We start from the raw sequence: 21812 nt of genomic DNA, 5'->3' as shown, positions 1-21812 counted from the left end.
GGATCGGTTAATGAATTAGTTTAAGGGAGGGGTGACAAACACAGCTGGAGGGGAGGCAACCTTAAGTCACTTGATACTTTGTTTTCCAATTCCTTCTATTGGTGCTGTCTTGTTTTCCGACATTTCTATTGGCTCTGTTCTATCTTTACATTATTCTTACTGGCTCCTTTCTATGTGTTCTGGGAGTGTATGTAGTTAATAAATGGTTTTTATACGGTATATAAGATTGTGCGCCACAAAGTAAAGTGGCAGTCTCCTGAGAACATACCTTGTGTACTTCTTGGACAACTGTACTAGCTGCAGCTAATAAAATCTGATCTTTTACGCCTGACAGAGTGTCCCGTGTCTCTGTTAGTTGAGGCAGGTGAATCCAAGGAGATTTCAGGCGTACCCTGCGCCGCCAGGCCCATAAGGTTCTGGTTCTTCAGTCCTGGCTCAGATGTGTCCAGATCTCCCATCCCACATACAGCCTCAGGCTCAAGGGTCTCCTCTACCCTTTCCTCCAGGGGTGTGGGTGGTGGTACTGTTGATGGTCCCCCTCCTGTGCCTCTCATCTCCCGGAGCCGCTCTGCCACCCTCTCCTTGGTCCGGGAGTGCAGGTCGTACCACCTTTTTTTCAGTTCTTCAATACTCCGGTGGCTGACTCCCAGGGAGTTGACTTTCTCCTGGATCTCCATCCACAGTCTCCTTTTTTCTTTCTCTGGCACCTTGAGGGCTGCCCTGCCAAATAACTGGTCATGGTGCTGACAACACTCCTCAGTCAACACCTCCAACTCTTTTTCAGCAAACTTCAGTTTCCTCTTTCTTGGGGTCTCTGCCATGGTTGCTGGAGCTTTGTGTCTTTGCAGTGCTGCAGTTGAAAATGGGTGTGGTCCTCCCTCCTCCCAGGTGTATTTGTAAACTTCCTGGCTGTGATGTCATCATCATGTGCCAGGAAGTGTTTTCCAGAGTGTTCTGCAGCACCTGCATTCAATTTTCAGCACAGTCGCAATTAGCGACACCCACTCGCAAATTGCGTGTTCGTTTTTGGCGCGGTCGCAAAAAGCGACCTTGCAAACAGCGGACTCGCTATCTGCGGTGCGACTCCATTTGCGAGTCGCAATTTGTCCTCGCGTTTTCTTCCTGCATTGCAGTTAGCGAGTCGGAAATTGCGACTCGCAAAGAGTCGCATTTTGCGAGTCGCTAATTTTTTCCTACCTACATCTGGCCCTCAGTGACTAACTCCAGGCCAATTGTTTTTATATAGCAAAAATATATTTTGTTACTTTATTTCCGGAGCCACAAGATTCAGTTTCCAGGCAAGTACATTTGTAAATAAGTATCAAACATATGTGTCAACACCACTTTGTTTCAATTTGGCAAGTTAAATGGTTTTCAAGAAAATAGCAAATATATGTTTTAAAAGTTGACAGTGCAATTTTAAACGACAGTTCTTGGTGGAAGAAAAGTTAGTGCAGTTTTTAAGGTAAGTACCATACTTACAGTTCCAGTTTCCGGGGGTTAGGATGTCCACAGGTTGGTGCTTCAAGTTAACCCCAAACACCCACCACCAGCAACATGGGGCCGGCCGGGTGCAAAGGTCAAAGATGATGCAGAATTTTAAATGGGGTCCCATGGAAACTGGGGGCACTAAGAATCAGGCCTGCTTGAGGGTAAGTACCCAAGTCTTCGAATGACAGATCTGGGGGGTTTAGGTGAGCACCGCGGGGGCCACAGGTCAGCACCAAACCCACACTCTCAGTAGCGCAGGGGCTCTGGGTGCAGGGTGCAAACACAGCATCGGACTCCCAGTGCTTTCCAATAGGGAGACTCGGAGGTCACAAAGATGCTGCAGGCTAAGTCCAGGGGTCGGTTCCGGAAAACTACAAGCTGAAAAAGGAGGGGGCCACCTGTTGGACGTTGCTGGACTGGTGGTCGGATTCCCCCAGGCCAGGGGACTGTGGGTGCAAAGGTACTATTGGGCATCAGATATCTTCGTCCAGTTCTCTCACGGTCAGGGTGGGTCCTCTGGATTTAGGCTGCAGGTGTCATTGTGTTGGGCAGGAGGGGTCAACCCAGTGGTGGACACTAGGTTAGAATCACCTGGAGACCATCTCTAGTCGTTTCGGCCACCTGGTCATGAGCCATGGGCATCTGGTGTAGAGTGGGCATCACTCGCGGAATGCAGGGCTGTTCTGGAGTCCTGTGTTGGAGTTTCTTTTTGGACATGCCCGCTGTCCACAGGAGATCTTGGTCCTCTGGGGTGCAGGCAGTCTTCTTTAGGCCTTCAAGAGGTCACTGGTCCTGCAGGATGTGTTGCCTTTTTGTAGCAGGGCTTCAGAAGCTGGAGACAAGCATGTAGGGCTGGGGCCAAGGTAATTGGTGTCTTCAGTCATCTCTCCTGGGGGTCACCTTAGCAGTCCTCCTTCTTTCTTCTTGACTTCTTGAGGTCGCCAGGAATCTGATGAGCTAGGTTCAAGGAGCCCTTAAATCCTGGATTTATGGGCGTTACAGGAGTCAGAGGGAAGTAGCCAATGGCTACTGTCCCTGAGGGTGATTACACCCCTTTTCTAGAGGAATTACATATTTAGAAATAAGGGTTAATTATTCTTTTTCCAAAATGCTACAACTCAGTTTTCTGCCACTGCTTATGTGGGTACAGTGGAAAATCCAAACCTGGCACACACATGCACTATCCTGGAGAGAGCAGATAGTGGAAATCAAGATTGACATATGGCCAACAATATTGCACTTACTCAGAGTGATCCCGGTTATGCTACCTCCTATGTCTGAAAAGATAAAAAGGTATTCCACTTTCTGCCTTAAGGCAAAGTTGCCTATTTTACAACATATGTAACAAATATTATATGTATTTTTTTTCAAGCACATTATTTCCGAGAAGATTGTCCTAAAGCATACACCTTAGTGCCAGAATACTTTATTATTCCTGCTGAACGTGTAAAGTGATGTTAGGGTGAAACTTTGTTGACTAACTTGATGATATGCTAATAGGACAAATATGTCAGTAGGTTTAGATGTTTCCCATGATCCCCATAAAAAGTTAAATCTAACTAGAGCAGTGATTCTGAACCTGTGGTTCGGGGACCACTGGGAGTCAGCAAAGCCAACTCTTGGACAATTAAATGATGTTAAAGGATTAATAAAGTGTGTATAAATGATGAAGCAAAATGTACATTTTTTAATTTTAAAACATTATGTACATGTGTATGGAATTTGAAACTGGAGACTAAAAAATAAGTTAGTAACCTCAGATTGGTTTGTGGAACATAATATGGACGATGCTCGCTACCTCACTTCAGGAAGGACCTCAAGATCTGTATCTTTGACTGAACCCTTCAGACCTATCCCACAGCGCCTTCAGACCCTACGGGTGAGTAGCGCACTTAACATTTTTTGATTGATCGATTGATTGACAATGATTGGCCTCGATTTAATTTTAAAAACTCCAACCATTTCAATTATATATGTTTGTGAATTAGATAATGTTTATAATTATTTTCTGTATTTGATGAATTTGTGTTTCTGTATTTTTGTGTATTGTTTTGCAGTTCAAGACGTCAAAAAGTTTAGGCCAGAGTTCCCGGCTTCCAGTAATGAGTCAGGGGGTGTCGCCAGAATTGATTAATGATTCAGTGGGGTTCCCAAGTTCCAGTAATGGATAAGTAGGGGGGGTCCACAGCAGACAAAAGGTTAAGTACCACTGATCTAGAATATGAGTGAAAGCGATGTATGTTAGAGATGGCTTCTGTTTTTTAACTTTATCTTTGGTGGAATTGTCGAAATTGAGCATGTTGTATGTATTTTTTGATAAATTAATAAAATAAGAAGAATTTCACCTGACAAAAATACGTATTTAGAAGTGTTGTGAAATAGGTAAACATTGAACTATTTCCTCTGTTTAAGGAAAGGACACTATTTATATATAGTGTTTAGATTTAATGGTGCTTGCAAATTAGTGTCTGTTGAGACACCATCATTCCTGCCACAGAATGATGGCATCAATGTCCTCATGGCTGCATCAGTCCTGCCTCCCAACCATTAAAGCCTGTGGTTGTTATTTAGTCCCGAGTCCTAAGGACCTGCAAGGTCCATAAGAAGCCTCACTCCAAGCAGGTTATCTTAGTCTCCAGACTCTAAATACTGTGTCAGAACCGGAGGCTCAGATTATTTATGCTTTACGCTTTCTTCACTTTATGAAGAGCAGCCATATTACAGAAACAAACCAAACCACATTTCCCAGAACCCACAGGGAAAGTGGTAAAAACAAACAATAGACAAGATTTCCATCAAAGTCCATCTTCACATGAGTGTCAGGATTCTCCATATAGTCCCTTGTCTCTATCCTCCAAATCATCTTTCTTCACTGCTCGCAACCCAGACAAGTGCAGTGTTCTTTTCTCCTGTTATATTTGGCTTGTTATCTTCATTCCCTGTTGGGCGTGAGTGTTGGTGTGTCACAGGACTGCTTTGCACTCCTATGTGACATTTGTTCATTTTCCCTGGTATGCAGAGTCTGGTGCTGGCTTCCAGGTGCTAGGTGGCACTGTGGGAGCGTTTTTTTCTCCATGGTACGCAGCATGTGAGTTTGGAATTCCTCACAGGATTCACATTTGCCTACTGCTTGCCTTTGTTTCTGCCTGGCCCTGGGGAGTGACACCCTCACTATAGAGGGTCTATACAGGCTGTGAAGCCTGCATTTATTCTGAACACCTTGTGCTTGTCCAGGGTAGGTTTGCCTGTCTTTACACGCCCCTTGGGGGTCTGTACTATTGCTTCAAGGCCTCTTGCCTTGTGGGGGACACGCTACCAGGAGGCAACTTCACCCACATCATCTGTGTTTTTTCCCAGGAAGAGTGGGGTCCCCAGGGCTTGGCCCCCGTCTTGATTGTGGCTCTGCCCAGTTTTGACTTGCTGGCTCCCCGCACCAACACTGCAGTTCTTAAACACTGCCCTAATGGTTTTACTCTGCGCTGGTCAATGTGCAACAGTTTAATTAAGTGCCTAAAAGCACTGCGCCCATGTGTTGTCACATGGGTGGGCTCTCCTTTTCACCTTACAGCATGTCAGAGCATGGAGACATGCATGGGGGTGAGGATCCCTTAGCCCATTTGCCCTGGCTAATCACTATTCTCTTCTAAAGTTGGTATTCCTACCCATATTATTATTAAAACGACTCCCAAAGAGAGAAAAAAAACATCTAGGCAAACTGGGTGATTGGACAGTTTGTGAAGGTGAAATGTCATATATTTAGATTTAGTTTTGTCATGTTTATGAGAAGGCCACTTGCTCTACAAAAATTCAAGAAGCATCTGAGGAAATTAGTCAATCCAAGTGGTGGTTTTACAAGAAGAGCTGCATCATCAATAAAGAGAAGGGAGGTCTTTGTCAGGAATAAGATCCACCCGTCGTGGTAAAATGCAATAGTTTCTTATGGCTATTTTCAGTTTTCCTCTTTAAAAAAAAAACAAAATCCAGTTTCTTTCTTGTTACACTTTTAAAATACAACTTTGGAGCATCCCTAGTTTATACACACTGGTCAATCCGTTAAAGTATAAACAAAATAAAATTGCCCCGAAAACATACCTCATGTGTACTTCACTGCATAGAAGAAAGTTATAGTTGTTCCATGCTTTTGGACCAAACAGACTTGGGCAAAAGAACCTTCATATACCTATTTCATAGGCAAGAATTGCTGTGAGATCTGCAATTTCCATAAAACATCCCAAACTTTTTTTAAAGTTTTTTATTTATGAGTTTTCAAGTAGATTCTAAAACATTATCATGCACAAATTATTTAATGTTACCTTCATGTCTAACACATAGGGCCTTATTACAACCTTGATAGAGGGGTTTCCTCCATCACAAATGTGGCGGATATCCTGTTCGCCGTATTATGATCCCATTATATTCAATAGAGATCGTAATACGTCAGACGGGATATCCGTCACATTTGTGATGGAGGAAACTCCTCCGTCAAGATCGTAATAAGGCCCATAGTCTGGAAGGTAGGAGCTCAATAATGAATCAGACAATTCTTACATTGTCAATAAAGTTCACCACAGCATGATCTCACTCATCTCTGGTTATGTGACTTGTTACCCTTAATTAGCATTTAAGTCCCCATGTTATCAGGTAATCACGGATGACATCAAGGTTTGGAGTTCTGTTGCTATTAACCCCTCCACAATGGTATACTATGTCTATTCTCGAGGATCTATGGAAGTCTAGTATCTGGTAGATCTGAAAATGTATGAATCATATCAGCGCAGGTGGTTAGATTCTCCACCAGACTGTCCCCTCCCCTGCTTGCCCACATGAAACTCCTCTGCCAGGGCCCATCCTATCATGTCCCTTTCCCATGCTTCTCCAGTTGGACCACAGGGATGCAGCCACTGAATACATATTTAGCTTTTTGCCAGCACTGAACCCATGAATGCAAACCTGTATTGCATCTCTTCTGGCTTGGGTTTTGCGATAATGCTTGGTAAGCATCATTTAATAGAGGCCTGTGGTATCTTCCATTGCATAAGGTTCAAAAAAATGTTTGTAGGTTAGTGTTTCCATTGCCTGAGAATGTTATCATTTACAAGTAGGAGGTTTGGAGAGCGCTTTGGCAAGAGATTCCTGGTGAGGAGTGTGAGAAAGTAGCCTTTTTCTAGCCTTGTTAACCCCACATTTGGCCTGTTTGTGAGTATATGTCAGGGTGTTTTCACTGTCTCACTGGGATCCTGCTAGCCAGGGCCCAGTGCTCATAGTGAAAACCCTATGTTGAAAGTGTGGTTTTTATGTGTCACTGGGATCCTGCTAGCCAGGACCCCAGTGCTCATAAGTTTGTGGCCTATATGTATGTGTTCCCTGTGTGATGCCTAACTGTCTCACTGAGGCTCTGCTAACCAGAACCTCAGTGGTTATGCTCTCTCTGCTTTCCAAATTTGTCACTAACAGGCTAGTGACTAAATTTACCAATTCACATTGGCATACTGGTACACCCATATAACTCCCTAGTATATGGTACTGATTTACCCAGGGTATTGGGGTTCCAGGAGATCCCTATGGGCAGCAGCATTTCTTTTGCCACTCATAGGGAGCTCTGACAATTCTTACACAGGCCTGCCACTGCAGCCTGCATGAAATAACGTCTACGTTATTTCACAGCCATTTACCACTGCACTTAAGTAACTTATAAGTCACCTATATGTCTAACCTTCACCTGGTGAAGGTTGGGTGCAAAGTTACTTAGTGTGTGGGCACCCTGGCACTAGCCAAGGTGCCCCCACATCGTTCAGGGCAAATTCCCCGGATTTTGTGAGTGCGGGGACACCATTACACGCGTGCACTGTACATAGGTCACTACTTATGTACAGCGTCACAATGGTAACTACGAACATGGCCAAGTAACATGTCTAAGATCATGGAATTGTCCCCCCAATGCCATTCTGGCATTGGGGGGACAATTTCATGATCCCCCGGGTCTCTAGCATAGTACCCGGGTACTGCCAAACTGCCTTTCCGGGGTCTCCACTGCAGCTGCTGCCAACCCCTCAGACAGGTTTCTGCCCTCCTGGGGTCCAGGCAGCCCTGGCCCAGGAAGGCAGAACAAAGGATTTCCTCTGAGAGAGGGTGTCACACCCTCTCCCTTTGGAAATAGGTGTGAGGACTGGGGAGGAGTAGCCTCCCCCAGCCTCTGGAAATGCTTTGATGGGCACAGATGGTGCCCATCTCTGCATAAGCCAGTCTACACCAGTTTAGGGATCCCCCAGCCCTGCTCTGGCGCGAAACTGGACAAAGGAAAGGGGATTGACCACTCCCCTGACCTGCACCTCCGAGGGGAAGTGCCCAGAGCCCCTCCAGTGTGTCCCAGACCTCTGCCATCTTGGAAACAGAGGTGTTTGTGGCACACTGGAGTGCTCTGAGTGGCCAGTGCCAGAGGGTGACGTCAGAGGCTCCTTCTGATAGGCTCTTACCTCTCTTGGTAGCCAATCCTCCTTCCTAGGTAGCCAAACCTCCTTTTCTGGCTATTTAGGGTCTCTGCTTTGGGGATCTCACCAGATAACGAATGCAAGAGCTCACCAGAGTTCCTCTGCATCTCCCTCTTCACCTTCTGCCAAAGGATGGACCGCTGACTGCTCAGGACGCCTGCAAAACCGCAACAAAGTAGCAAGACGACTACTAGCAACCTTGTATCACTTCATCCTGTCGGCTTTCTAGCCTGTTTCCAGGTGGTGCATGCTCTGGGGGTAGCCTGCCTCCTCTCTGCACCAGGAGCTCTGAAGAAATCTCCCGTGGGTCAACGGAATTTTCCCTCTGCAACCGCAGGCAACAAAAGACTGCATCACCGGTCCTCTGGGTCCCCTCTCAGCATGACTAGCGTGGTCCCTGGAACTCAGCAACTCTGTCCAAGAGACTCCCACAGTCCAGTGGCTCTTCAGTCCAAGTTTGGTGGAGGTAAGTCCTTGCCTCCCCACGCTAGACTGCATTGCTGGGTACCGCGTGATTTGCAGCTGCGCCGGCTCCTGTGCACTCTTCCAGGATTTCCTTTGTGCACAGCCAAGCCTGGGTCCCCGACACTCTAAACTGCAGTGCACAACCTTCTGAGTCGTCCTCTGGCATCATGGGACTCCCTTTTGTGACTTCGGGTGGACTCCGGTTCACTTTTCTTCTAAGTGCCTGTTCAGGTACTTCTGCAGGTGCTGCCTGCTTCTGTGAGGGCTCCCTACGTTACTGGGTGCCCCCTCTGTCTTCTCCTCCAAGTGGCGACATCCTAGTCCCTCCTGGGCCACAGCAGCACCCAAAAACCCTAACCGCGACCCTTGCAGCTAGCAAGGCTTGTTTGTGGTCTTTCTGTGTGGGAACACCTCTGCAAGCTTCATCCCGACGTGGGACATCCATCCTCTAAAGGGGAAGTTCCTAGTCCTGTTCTTTCTTGCAGAACTCCAAGCTTCTTCCAACAGGTGGCAGCTTCCTTGCACCCTCAGCTGGCATTTCCTGGGCTCCTGCCCACTCTCGACACTGTCGCAACTATTGGACTTTGTCTCCTTGTCTTACAGGTACTCAGGTCCAGAAATCCACTGTTGTTGCATTGCTGGTGTTGGTTCTTCCTGCAGAATCCCCCTATCACGACTTCTGTGCTCTCTGGGGGTAGTAGGTGCACTTTACACCTACCTTTCAGGGTCTTGGGGTGGGCTATTTTTCTAACCCTCACTGTTTTCTTACAGTCCCAGCGACCCTCTACCAGCTCACATAGGTTTGGGGTCCATTTGTGGTTCGCATTCCACGTTTGGAGTATATGGTTTGTGTTGCCCCTATACCTATGTGCTCCTATTGCAATCTACTGTAATTTTACATTGCTTGCATTACTTCCTTTTGCTATTATCTGCATAATTTTGGTTTGTGTACATATATCTTGTGTATATATCTTATCCTCATACTGAGGGTACTCACTGAGATACTTTTGGCATATTGTCATAAAAATAAAGTACCTTTATTTTTAGTACTTCTGTGTATTGTGTTTTCTTATGATATTGTGTATATGACACCAGTGGGATAGTAGGAGCTATACATGTCTCCTATTCAGCCTAAGCTGCTTTGCCATAGCTACCTTCTATCAGCCTAAGCTGCTAGAAACACCTCTTCTACACTAATAAGGGATAACTGGACCTGGCACAATGTGTAAGTACCTCTGGTACCCACTACAAGCCAGACCAGCCTCCTACAAGGAGGCTGAGGTGTATACACTGAACCTAAATAAAAAAAGATTTATTTCCATCTGTACATGTCCCACTTCTTTTAATTGGCGATGACCGGCAGGAACCTTTCGGTACCTCTTCCTTCACCTCAACTTTACAAGTGAATTTTGCTGTTCAGCATAAACCATTCTACGACTGATAAAGTCGGACAGCGTTCGTTAGCTGTACCCTTCTATGAATGTAGGCATTAAACTGAATGCAAGTAGGCTGTATTTTATCAACTTTTCTATCCTTCATTGACTACCGATCAGCCAGTACAACGCCCGTTTCGCTGTCTGAGTCCGGCTGCTGTCTCCTGTGTTGATTCACAAGCGCAAACATTCCGACCTTACCCGCTGCAGTTTCATCGCTCGCAGTGCCCCACTCATTCTTCTCCACCCTACTCACATTGAGGGCGCTGTCCAAGAGTGCTTGATGCATAAATGTCGGCAGACCTGGTAAACTGAAAGCGGAAGCTTCCTTTTCTGCCGTCTTTGTTTGGCAAAGTCTCAGCAGTTTTCTCTTCTCTGGCTGTCAGATTCCTTTCCAGCAGCGGTTTGTTTTGGATACCGAGGCAGTAGACTCATTACTCCATACACATTCTGGACTTGTTAAATCGCTGTTTTGTTCGCTTATTGGTCTGTGACTCTTTATCACATTTGAAGTTGGGTCACATGGTCAGTGCTGTGATGGGCCGCGGATAGCGGTCAAAAGGGTTTGCAGAAATGTCAGCAAGTTTCTTGATCAGTGGGTTTTCTTTTTTATCCATTCCTTTGTAGAATTTCACGTTGAGTTTGCGGAGATGGTCGTCCAACATCTCAATGCCCAAATCTCTGTAGTAGAATTTCACGTTGAGTTTGCGAAGAGGGTCGTCCAACATCTCAATGCCCAAATCTCTGTAGATGTCTGCTGTTCTTGCAAAGCAAGGAGCACTATAGCTATCCATAGGGCCTTGTTCTGCAATGTCTTCCAATACTCTGGTTTGCAGCCGCTCCACACTGGTGAGGCATTTGTCGTTGTGGGTCGAAAACTTGCGTTTACAGTGCGCACTTTGCTCTGCAAGGCATTGATTTTGTTCTCAGAAGCAGGTACAATGCAGCCAGTTTGGTTATTGCTTTCTGGTATGTCTTCTCAATGTGGTTTCTCCAGCTAAGTTTGGAATCAAGTGTCACCCCCAGGTATGAGCTGCTGCTTTCCCACTTGATCTCCTATCCATTGAGGGGGATCTGTGGATGCTTTATGATCTGCTTTCTGGTGAACAATGTTGCTGTGGTTTTGCTTCTGTTGAGGTTCATCCGCCAGTTGCTGTACCATCCAGAGATTTTGCTGAGCGAAGCCTCAAGGTTCTTTGCCACTTCCTTTTCACTGAAAGATTGGGAGATGACTGCAATATCATCGGCGTAGAGAGCGAGGTCTGTTTTCTTCAAGTCCTTGGGAATATCATTTGTAAATATATTAAAGACAAACGGTCCAAGGATTGATCCCTGAGGCACTCCAGACAGAATAGGGCATACAGTTGAGTATTCCTCACGCATTGCCATGTGGAAGGTGTGTTCTTCCAGGTAGCTAATTAGCAGATTTACTAGATAGCTGGAAAACGTTAGCTTAATAAGCTTATAGATTAGTCCTCTGTGCCATACTCGGTCGAACGCTTTGACTACGTCCAGGAAGCCAACTCCAGTTGATTTGTTGATGTTGAATCCATGGCTAATAATGTCCACAACTCTGAGAACTTGATGATTTGTATAGTGTTCTTTCCGGAACCCAAACTTTTCTTTGGCAAGAAAGTTGTCACTTGATGCAAAGTCACTGAGACATGCAAGTATTACCTTTTTGAAAAGCTTTGATAGGCCAGATAGCATACTTATAGGGCGGTAGTTTGCAGGATCTCTTAGTGGCTTCTCAGCCTTAGGGAATACAATGACTTTTGCTTCTTTCCAGGCTTTAGGGTAATGCCGGTGCCGGAGGCATGCGTTGAAGATTTCAGCAAGGCGATCTATTGCTGCATTTGGGAACATCTTGATGGCTTGGTTGGTAATTCTGTCTTTTCCTGGGGCCTTGCCATTTTTCAGCTTCTTTATCAGGCTTTGTATTTCGTCACTTGAGCATTCCTCTATGGTTGCAGCTTCTGTTTCCGGAGAATGCTCCACGTAATGCTTGGTGATTTCTTGCTCTACTTCTACTGGCAATTTGCCTGGTTGAGCTTGAAGGATGTCTCCAGGGTGTCAGCAAGGACCTCTGACTTGTCTCTGTTGCTGCATGCCAGGTGAGTCTTTCCTTGTATCGGTGGGTTCGGTTCCTTTCTTTCAGTCAAGCGCCATGTCATTCTCTAGAGAGAATTGTCCAAATCCTTCAGATGAGCTGTTACTGCTTCCCATCTTTCATCTCTGTGCTGGCTTATTTGTGTCTTCAGCAGTTTTGTCAACATGTTATACTTCTTTAGCAGGCCTGGGGTGCGATACTTCTGCCATTGTCTTTGTGCTCTATTCTTCTCGGCTATTGAATGCTGGATGCCGCTTGGGAGTTCGTAGATGGAGCAGTTGAGGAATGCTGCCTTTGGTTGCAGTGTAGACTGCATCGGTGAGGCAGTCAACAGCTTGGTCAATGTCTTTGATACAGCGTATTGGACCAAGAATCAAGGATTCATCCAAGCTTCTCTTGTAGAGGTACCAGTCTGCCTTTTTGTAATTGTACCTTACCCCCTACTGTTGGCATTCAGTTTCGTCTCCAACTGTGATCAAAACTGGGTTGTGGTCAGACATCAGTGATGTTAAAGTCTATACTTCTATAGACTGGGAAAGGTTCTTCATGGCGACTATGTCCAAGATGTCTGGTTTCTGCTGTGCGGCATCTGGATAAGGCATTGGATGAGTTTGGCCAGCAACTACAAAGTCCTTCTTTCTTGAGTGGGCAAGAAAAGCATGTCTTTGCTGTTGCGGTCTGGTAGTTCCAGCATTGGTGCTTGGCATTAAGGTCTTCTCCAAATACTGTTGGAATGCTGGAGTCCAGTAGAGCTTCTATGTCGCTTGGGCATAGCTGGCTTGGTGGTGAGTAGGTGGAAATCAGTCAGAGGGGGCCTGCAGGTGTTTGAATCTATATACCTGTTGCTTCAATGCTCCCCACTGGTGGTAGTGCAATTTTGTGATGCTTCAATTTTGTGCTGACAGTCACAGCTGTTCCTTCGGCCCTGGCTCCGATCAAGTGGCCTGTTTGGTATACTCTACAATTTGCAAGGTTGAGCTTCTGGTTTATCTGTAGATGGGTCTCAGAGATCAGCGCTACACTCACATCCTTAGATTCCATCAGGTACAGGAGTTTATCAGTTTTCTTTTGAATGCTGTAGGCATTCCACATCAATAAGGTAGAGGTTTTCTTAGTCTTGGCGGTTGATTTCACCACCATTGAAAAGTCTGGTGATGAGTTTCGTCATTGTTGTCACCGCAGGGTGGAAATTCATATCTGCTAGTACTTTTACAATCTTTACGTTGAGTTCTCGCCAGTGCTTAATTCGCAGGACGAAAATGGGGTGGTTGTTGCTGGTGGGTTGCCTTCTTTGGGCCTTGTAAAATATGCATAGGTCCTTCAATCCACATGTGTGTCGCCATGGCTGTTTCTTGAGGTGTGGATTTGGATCCTGTGTGGTGTTCCGGGTTTCTGAGCGTATGTTTTCCACTGTCCTCATCTAGTGTTGGTGTTTATGAGGGGCGAGATACCTTTTGTGGGTGATGAATTCACTTTTGTGGTTCATCCTTTTTTGCTTTCTGTAGGTAGGGGATGCGGCAGTAGCTTGCAGGGTGGTTTCCTGTGCAGTTTCCACATATTGCAGGTTCTGTTTCTCTATTTCTGGTGCATTGGTTGGAGGTATGTTTCCCTCCACAGCGTACACACCTTGGTTTCTGATGGCAGAAAGCAGAGGTGTGCCACAAGCGTTGGCAGTTATAGCACATGACTGGACCTTGTTTCCCCATAGGTGCTTCTGTAGTAACAGTGCAGCTCCAGAGTCTTGTGACTACTGAGAGATTAGCAGGTTTTGCGTCTTGGCTTGCAGACATGGTTACAATGAACTGGGGAAACTTTTTGTTCTTGTCCATAGGTGAAGCAATCTGCATTATGTTTTTCACTAGAAGTCCAAGTTTCGATAAATCACGGGTGATGTGTCCAAGGATGCATTTGCCGGTAGTCCCCATATTACAAAGCATTGTGCTTTTACTGTGGTCAAGGAGAAAGTATGGTATTCCAGCTTTTGCTCCGTAAGTAAGCTGGTCAAACTCCTATAATCTTCTGGAGTTGTTAGCATTATTTTGGCATGGTCCTACCGGGGCTTTTTCATGAAAGTGGAGGTGCAGTGTTCCTCCAAGAGTTCCACAAGATTATTGTGAGTGGACAAGTTCTACAAAATGATGGGTGGGATCCGTAGTCGCTTTGTAGGGCAAGGAGTTGTTTCAGTTCTAGTTGTTGCATTGCCTATTGTCAGACTCTCAATCTGTGATATGTTGCAGAGCTTGACAGCAATTAGCAGTCTCAAAATGTTTGGGTGGCGCACGGGCAAGCTTGGGTGCTTTTTCTGGTGAGGATGGGCATGAGTCACATCCTCTTTTTATTTTGGTGTGCTATTCCATGTCATCTGTAGCATCAGTAGAATATGCATTGGTTTCTGCAATTGCCGCCATTGCGTAGCAGTAGTGAGGTAATTTTGCTGGAGAGCTTTGCAGGCTAGCCAGTTGTAAGAATATGTATGTGAGCAGCAAGAGCAGGCCGGTCAGCTGTGCGTGCCTCTAGTCTCTGTTCTCCAAGAATCGTGAGAGGGAGGTCACCATGAGAGGGAACTCCCCGGATTGTGAGGGTGACCCCCACAGGACGGTTCACCAGCCGAGCCGTGGGCACAGCTAATACAGAGTACTCTGTAGGCCTATTTTACCGGGCTTGGGGAGGGGCCGGGCTCATGGAGGGCCCTAGTGCTGGGCAGTCGAATCTGGAAGCTGTTCTCGCTGGCTCCTATTCACACCAAACCCAGAATCCGAATGAATCAAACGATAATAATGACAAAGTCTCAGCGCACTGCTTGGAGGCTTTTAAAGTGGTGAAGCAGAAGCAGAAGTTATCTGCTGCCATCATAGTTTGGGACCATAATCTCTTTTTAACACCACCATTTTTGATTGGGCAACAAACAACACTCTTGTCAACCCCATCTTGGATTGGGAACAAAATCTTTCGTTAACGTCGCCATTTTGGATTGGGCAACAAACAATAGTAGGAGTGTTTGGTCTCACCATCTTGGTTTGGTCTGTACTTCGCCACACTTAAAAGATCTTCATGTGCAGTCATTTCTTTCTTTATGGAATTGGAATTATTTTATCACACTAATGTCTTATACTGAATTTGAAAGTGTTGTTTCAAGGATCTTCGCATAAGGCCTCTTTCTGGATGACAATGTTTTTTTGCCAACTTCACATTTCAAGGAACTAAAAAGTAAAATTATTTATTTTGCAGCCTTCTATTATTTTTGTTTGGATACTGGTGATTGGAGACATAGGTGATCCTCCGTTGAAATGAGGAAAATGGAAAAATGTGTTTGTGCATTATGCACATGTATGTGGTACATCTTTAAGCACAGAGGGTAAAACATCTTCATCTTTGTTATTCCCTAGGAAATGTTTAAACACCTACCTGTCTTATCAGTTGATGAAGCACAGGATTTAAATGAGTATAAGATTTGTTGTAGTAAATTGGAGTTGTATTTTCTACCTAAAGTATCCACTGCTTTGGAGAGATATCACTTTGGTAAGCAGGTGCAAAGAGTTGGTGAAACAGTGGAAGACTATGTTATGGTGTTAATAATATTGGCATCTACTTGCAATTTTGGAGGGAAGTGTGAAGATCATTTGAGAGATCAATTTATGCTCGGTTGCAATTTAAAAAAGGCAGAGGAATCATTTTGGCAAAAGAACAATCCATTGCTTACAGAGGTACTTACAATTGGCAAAACGTGTGAGCATAGTCTGGTGTGCATAGATGAGATAAAGAAAGGTGGAGCCAACAGTACAGGTGAAGGTGAGATACAGACTGTACAGTCATATAGGGAAAATAGACAACAAGAGGTTCTGCAGAAGATGGGGAAAGAATGTGGGAAAAACAACAAGAAGTTTCAAGGGACGTGCTATAGATGTGGAGAATATGGTCATGTGGCCAGTAACAAGCAGTGTGTTGGTTGGAAGGCTGCCTATAAGATATGTTGACGACAAAGGCATGTATCTAAATGTTGCAGTAGTGGTGATGTCATACAAAAGGGAGAAAAAAATGATGATGAAGTGGAAATAGTACTGCAAATGGTGAAAGTAGGTGAAGGGGGTGCCCTTCAAGTTAGTTCAGAAAGATGATGTGTCAGTGCACCTGCTGTTTGATTCAAGAGCTAAAATAACATTGATTCCCCAAGAGATGTAGGAAAAAGAACTGAAAGGCAAAGTTACCCTTTATAAGCCAGACATTCGTCCGAAGGGATATGGAGGCGAACCTGTAAATTTGTTAGGGTACTTCTGAGTATCCGTTAATTTCAAAGGAAAGTACACTGTGGAGAATATCTATGTTTCTGTGGTTGGTGATTCGCTTATCAGTTGGTTTCACCAAAAGGATCTTAAGATCTTTCTGGAGTCCAATGAAAGCCCAGCACTGAGGTTAAAGCCCATTGATCAAACTAGTACAACTGTGAATGTTGATCAAAAGAAACAAATGAATCAAACAAGTACAGATAGATCGGAGTATGAAGAAGAATTTCCAGAGGTTTTTGGAGAATGGTTGGTTTGCCTGAAGGAATATGTACACAGGATTAGAATGAAAAAGGTATCTGTAACTGTTGTTTCTAAAGTGAGTGTTGTACCCTTAAGGATTGAGGAGAAGATACACGAGGAGTTAAAAAAATTAAAGAGTTTGGAATACTATAGGAAGTTGATCCTACTGAGTGGCTGGCACCTGTGGTCTTGGCGCGTAAGGCCAATGGGGAAGTGAGGTTATGCATGGATCTATATGAACTTATGAAGAAAAAGGAGGGACTGGGAGATTAACTGGTCCAGTGCACGTTCTCCCAATATACGCTGTGAATATCAATAGGTGCTCTGTTCCAGACAACCAGGGGAGCGTTAGACCCCTCTCACATAGGCACACACCCTCTGAAGCAATAGCCCTCAGGCATCATCATCTGGCTCCACGCCAGACTGGCACTGGAATGTCTGACGAGGTCCGACGAAGGGACCATCAAGCCATTGAGGGTTTCTTCGTGTCTCAGTACAAAAATAATTTTTTGAAGGTTACAGAGAGGACTAGTGGAGAGAAAAAAAGAACATTAAAATTGGCTCGGGTACCTCCTCAGTGTAAGAATTATTTAATTAAAAGTGAGGACCCCGTCAAGGTTAAAAACACAGTAAAAGTGACAGGGAAATAATGGTCCCATACTCTTAACATTTGCCAGGTTGAGCACAATGACTTCAACCTTAACACAAAGTCAACATGTTTTGCGCCTAAAACTTGTCCAACAGGATCTCACGGCGCTTCATCAGGACTAGAAGGAAAATCCTTCTCCAGAACATCGCATGTATGAATACAATACTGTACATAAAAAAAAGGAGCAATTATTACTCACTGCAGTTATGTGTATACTAGCACAAAACTTGTAGAAACCCACCATAGTCAGAAGAAGAAGTATCTCCACTGGGAGTTATGGAAAAATCAATCAGGATATTTGTGTGCTGTTGACTAAAACCGCTACACTGCGTCTCCCGTCCGCGTCCTCATACTAAGAGAATATGATTAGTATAATGAAGTGCCCAAAACCCCACGGTGGAAGACACCGCTACTGCCAGCGGTAATGCTGGCGGGGGTGGTGTATTACTATCTGACAGGGCAGCGCTGCAAGCAGCGCTGCGATTCCAGATAATGATACCCATTCTGCCAGCCTTTTCCCGGCGGTTCACACCGCCAGGGAAAGGCTGGAGGAATGGGTATCTTGGAGTGATTTGGGGCACCCCTGCCGTGCCCCATTGCACAGGTCACTGCCCGATTAATGGGCAGTGATCTGCGCGACGGGTGCTGCTGCACCTGCTGCACACCAACATTAGCAGCGGCTCCATTTGGAGCCGCTGTCAATGTTACAGACCTTTTCCCTGCTGGGCAGGCGGAAACACTTTTTCTGCCCGCCGGCCCAGCGGGGAAAACATTATACGGCCGGCGGGGGGGGGGGGTAGTCGCACTGGCGGTCTTCTATTGACTGCAAGCGCTGATCTCTGCGTTTTTTACTGCCGAGATCATAATGAGGGCCTAAGTGTGATATGAGTTTTGAGCATGATGGGGAAGAGAAGAATGCAATGGAATTAAAAATGATTGAGGGAAAGAGTAGATTTGATAAAAGCAAACCTGCGAAGAAGGTGTATGTGCAAGTGGGTGATATAGCAAGAATAAGAAATCCTCAGAAGGGACCGACTTTAATACGGTGCAAACTTTTGTAACCCATGAGGGTGATTAAAAGTTTTCAAAAATGCTGCCAGAACATAAGATCATAGAATAAGGAACCTCAGTAGAGTGGCAAACTTACTGAGTACTGTGGTTACAAAGGATAGCATTGGAACTGATGTGAAGGGTGAAGAGTTTAATGGGCATGAAGGTGTGAGGAAAACTGGGAGATTTTAGAAGAAACCTAGTTATTTGAATGATTATGTTTGACTCTTCTTTTGTACCATGCTTGAAATGTTTTTATATAATGTACCATGCCTTCACCTTGTGTATATCTATTTTGTTTGTTGTTGTAACTTTGGATATCTCTTCCAATTACTTATTTTGCAATAAATGTGATCTTTTCTATCTTTGTTGTGTTTGCTTTATCTTCTTGTTTTGTTAATGGGAGGCAAATATGTGGTATCTTCTATTATGCCAGGTTTCAGTGAAAATTGGTAAACTGGACTTCCAGTACCCATTAATGTTTTCATTTAAAAGAAAAATGGTTGGAGGAGATGGAGCAGGAGACTTGTGGTGTTAAACCTAAATAAAGAACATTTCTCTCTATCTGTTTCTTTACAAGACCTCTGGGTTATTGCCCATCACTATACATAGTTTTGATATCTCCTTTCCTGCTATAATTTTACAGGACCCCTTTACATTGTTATGTCCTTCCTCATAGTGTTCAACATCTTTTTAAATGAAGTTCTGAGTTCTTCCTGGAAATTCTAGTGTTTCCTTAATGGATGTTACAAGGGTGTCAGTTGGAACTGGGAGACTAGTGTGGGCAGCTGTTGGCGATTCACTGTGATGGGTGCTAAAATTAACCCTCCTTCATCTTACCTTTATCGACTCCTGTGATGTATCACATCATTTTACTAGCAATGAGTAGAGTTTGTCAACACCATCAATATACTGTCCTAAGTTCAGGCTTGGAGGGTTATTTCCTGCCATCTATCCAGAGAGCAGTGGTATAACTTTGAAACAATGTTCATGGCATCTCCATAAGGTAAACAATAGTATTCCTTTTGACATTTGTTCTTCCAAGGCCCTATTTGTTCACCTAACCGCAGGACTCAGATGTCGTTCTAGCCTTGTTTTTGCTGCTCACACACATCAAAACATTTTCCTCATCTCAAGCCACATTCTAGCTCCTGTGATGTCAAAGATGGGAATGCTGCAAAAAAACAGGTCTAGTGAGCAGGACGATTCTGAAATCTGCATCCTGGTGGATAACGCTTGAGATTGCGGGAGCATGTTCTTGTTGAAGTTGGCTTATTCTTGACAGTAGTGAGTTTCTTTTCAGCTCCAAATTACAAATGGTGATATACACACACCTGTATAGTACATTGGATCAGCGTATCACATCAGACTGCTTTATGAAGAGGTTGGTGACATGCACAACATGCATGTTTGTCAAATCATTGGTGACAAGCATGCATATCAGAGGCAGAGAAGTTCTGTTATTCTACCACAAGTATTAAGCATTTATGTCCAACGCTTTTACTAGTTCAGTACTATGCTTCCAGTAGATGTTTCCGCCTTATCTAGCTCACAAGAAAAAATATTGTTTGGGGTTGTCCTTGAAGTTTTCCATTCCTTGTTTATTGTTGCCTGAGTAACTGAATTTCTGGCTCTAACCCTCTCAGGGAAAATCCTTCACTCTTGCTTACCTACCATGTAGTCTGAAATCCACTGCCTCCATACTTGGATGCTATAAGAGCATTCAATTTTAAGGCTGGAAGAAATATGTTTTTACTAGTTAATTCCCTAGGTTTTGAAGGGAGGTAAAACTTTAAACATCCTGAAATTGTTCCACGAGATAAGAATTGGATGAATACGAAGAAGTAGTGAAGAAACTTGAGAAAAGATTTGGGCCCTCATTATAACCCTGGCGGTCGGTGGTAAAGCGGCGGTAAGACCACCAACAGGCTGGCGGAAAAAACAATGGAATCACGACTGTGGCGGAAACCGCCAACGGAGCCTCCACTTTAACACTCCAACCGCCACGGCGGTACAAACAAACAGCTTGGCGGTCACCGCCAACAGACAGGCGGAAGACAATGTACCACCCACTCTATTATGACAGGCCAATCTGCCACCTTTTCCGGGGCGGATTCAACGCGAACAAAACTACGGCGGAAACAGGACTTGGAAGAGAAAACTCTCACCTCTACACAGCCCACGAGGAACCAGGACGCCATGGAGCCGGAACTCCAAATACTCCCTGCAATTGTCTTCCTGCTCCTCTCACAGGAGCACGACGGACGGCGGAGACGACCACGGTGAGTACTGCACCTACGACACAGGGAAGGGGGAGGGAAAAGAGAGTGACACACACCTGCAACACGCAACATCCCCACCCCCACCCTCACGCACAACAACACACACAAATACATGCTGAAACGTTACATTTCCCCCCCCCAAACCCTGCCTGAAAGAACGCAAGGACAAAAGGAAATGATTTGAACGAATGTAATCAAGAAACATCCATTACTCAAAAATGTATATACACTATTAACAAATATGTACACCAAGAATTCAAGTCCAGGTACTACACCTATATAGTCTGTGGACCACTGGGCCCAAAATGCATGGGCGAAGCCCACACAAGATACCCGATCCAAACACTGCAGGGGCATCAGATCGAAATAATACAGGCACCTCAGGGGGAAGGAAAGGGGGGGGCACCTCAGCCGGATGAGTGCACGACACCAGCTTCACGAGGGGGCTCCATGCCCATTTATGTGTCCTGGGGAGTGCAAAGCCACAGTCTCTCAAGTCTCTCCGGTGGGTGGGTTGCCCACTGCTTTATCCTGGGGAGTGCAAAGCCACAGTCTCTCAAGTCTCTCCATTGGGTGGTTTGCCCACTGCATTATCCTGGGGAGTGCAAAGCCACAGTCTCTCAAGTCTCTCCAGTGGGTGGTTTGCCCACTGCTTTATCCTGGGGAGTGCAAAGCCACAGTCTCTCAAGTCTCTCCAGTGGGTGGTTTGCCCACTGCTTTATACTGGGGAGTGCAAAGCCACAGTCTCTCAAGTCTCTCCAGTGGGTGGTTTGCCCACTGCTTTATCCTGGGGAGTTCAAAGCCACAGTCCCTCAAGTGGATAACAGTCTCCACTGGTTCTGGAGGGGGCTTTGTGCCCAGAGTGCTTCATCCTGCCAAGGACTGAGATAGTGGATGCCTTTCTCTACTGGTTCTGGAGGGGGCTTTGTGCCCAGAGTGCTTCATCCTGCCAAGGACTGAGGTAGTGGCTGTCTTTCTCCACTGGTTCTGGAGGGGGCTTTGTGCCCAGAGTGCTTCATCCTGCCAAGGACTGAGGTAGTGGATACCTTTCTCCACTGGTTCTGGAGGGGGCTTTGTGCCCAGAGTGCTTCATCCTGCCAAGGACTGAGGTAGTGGATGTGATACTCAACTGGTTCTGGAGGGGGCTTTGTGCCCAGAGTGCTTCATCCTGCCAAGGACTGAGGTAGTGGATGTGATACTTCACTGGTTCTGGAGGGGGCTTTGTACCCAGAGTGCTTCATCCTGCCAAGGACTGAGGTAGTGGATGTGATACTCCACTGATGGTGGGGCAACATGGAAGCTGCCCAGGTCCCTGGAACTG

This window comes from Pleurodeles waltl, chromosome 5 (genome assembly GCF_031143425.1).
Source record: "Pleurodeles waltl isolate 20211129_DDA chromosome 5, aPleWal1.hap1.20221129, whole genome shotgun sequence".
Classification (NCBI taxonomy): Eukaryota; Metazoa; Chordata; class Amphibia; order Caudata; family Salamandridae; genus Pleurodeles; species Pleurodeles waltl.
Note: the sequence above shows the minus strand (reverse complement) of the source record.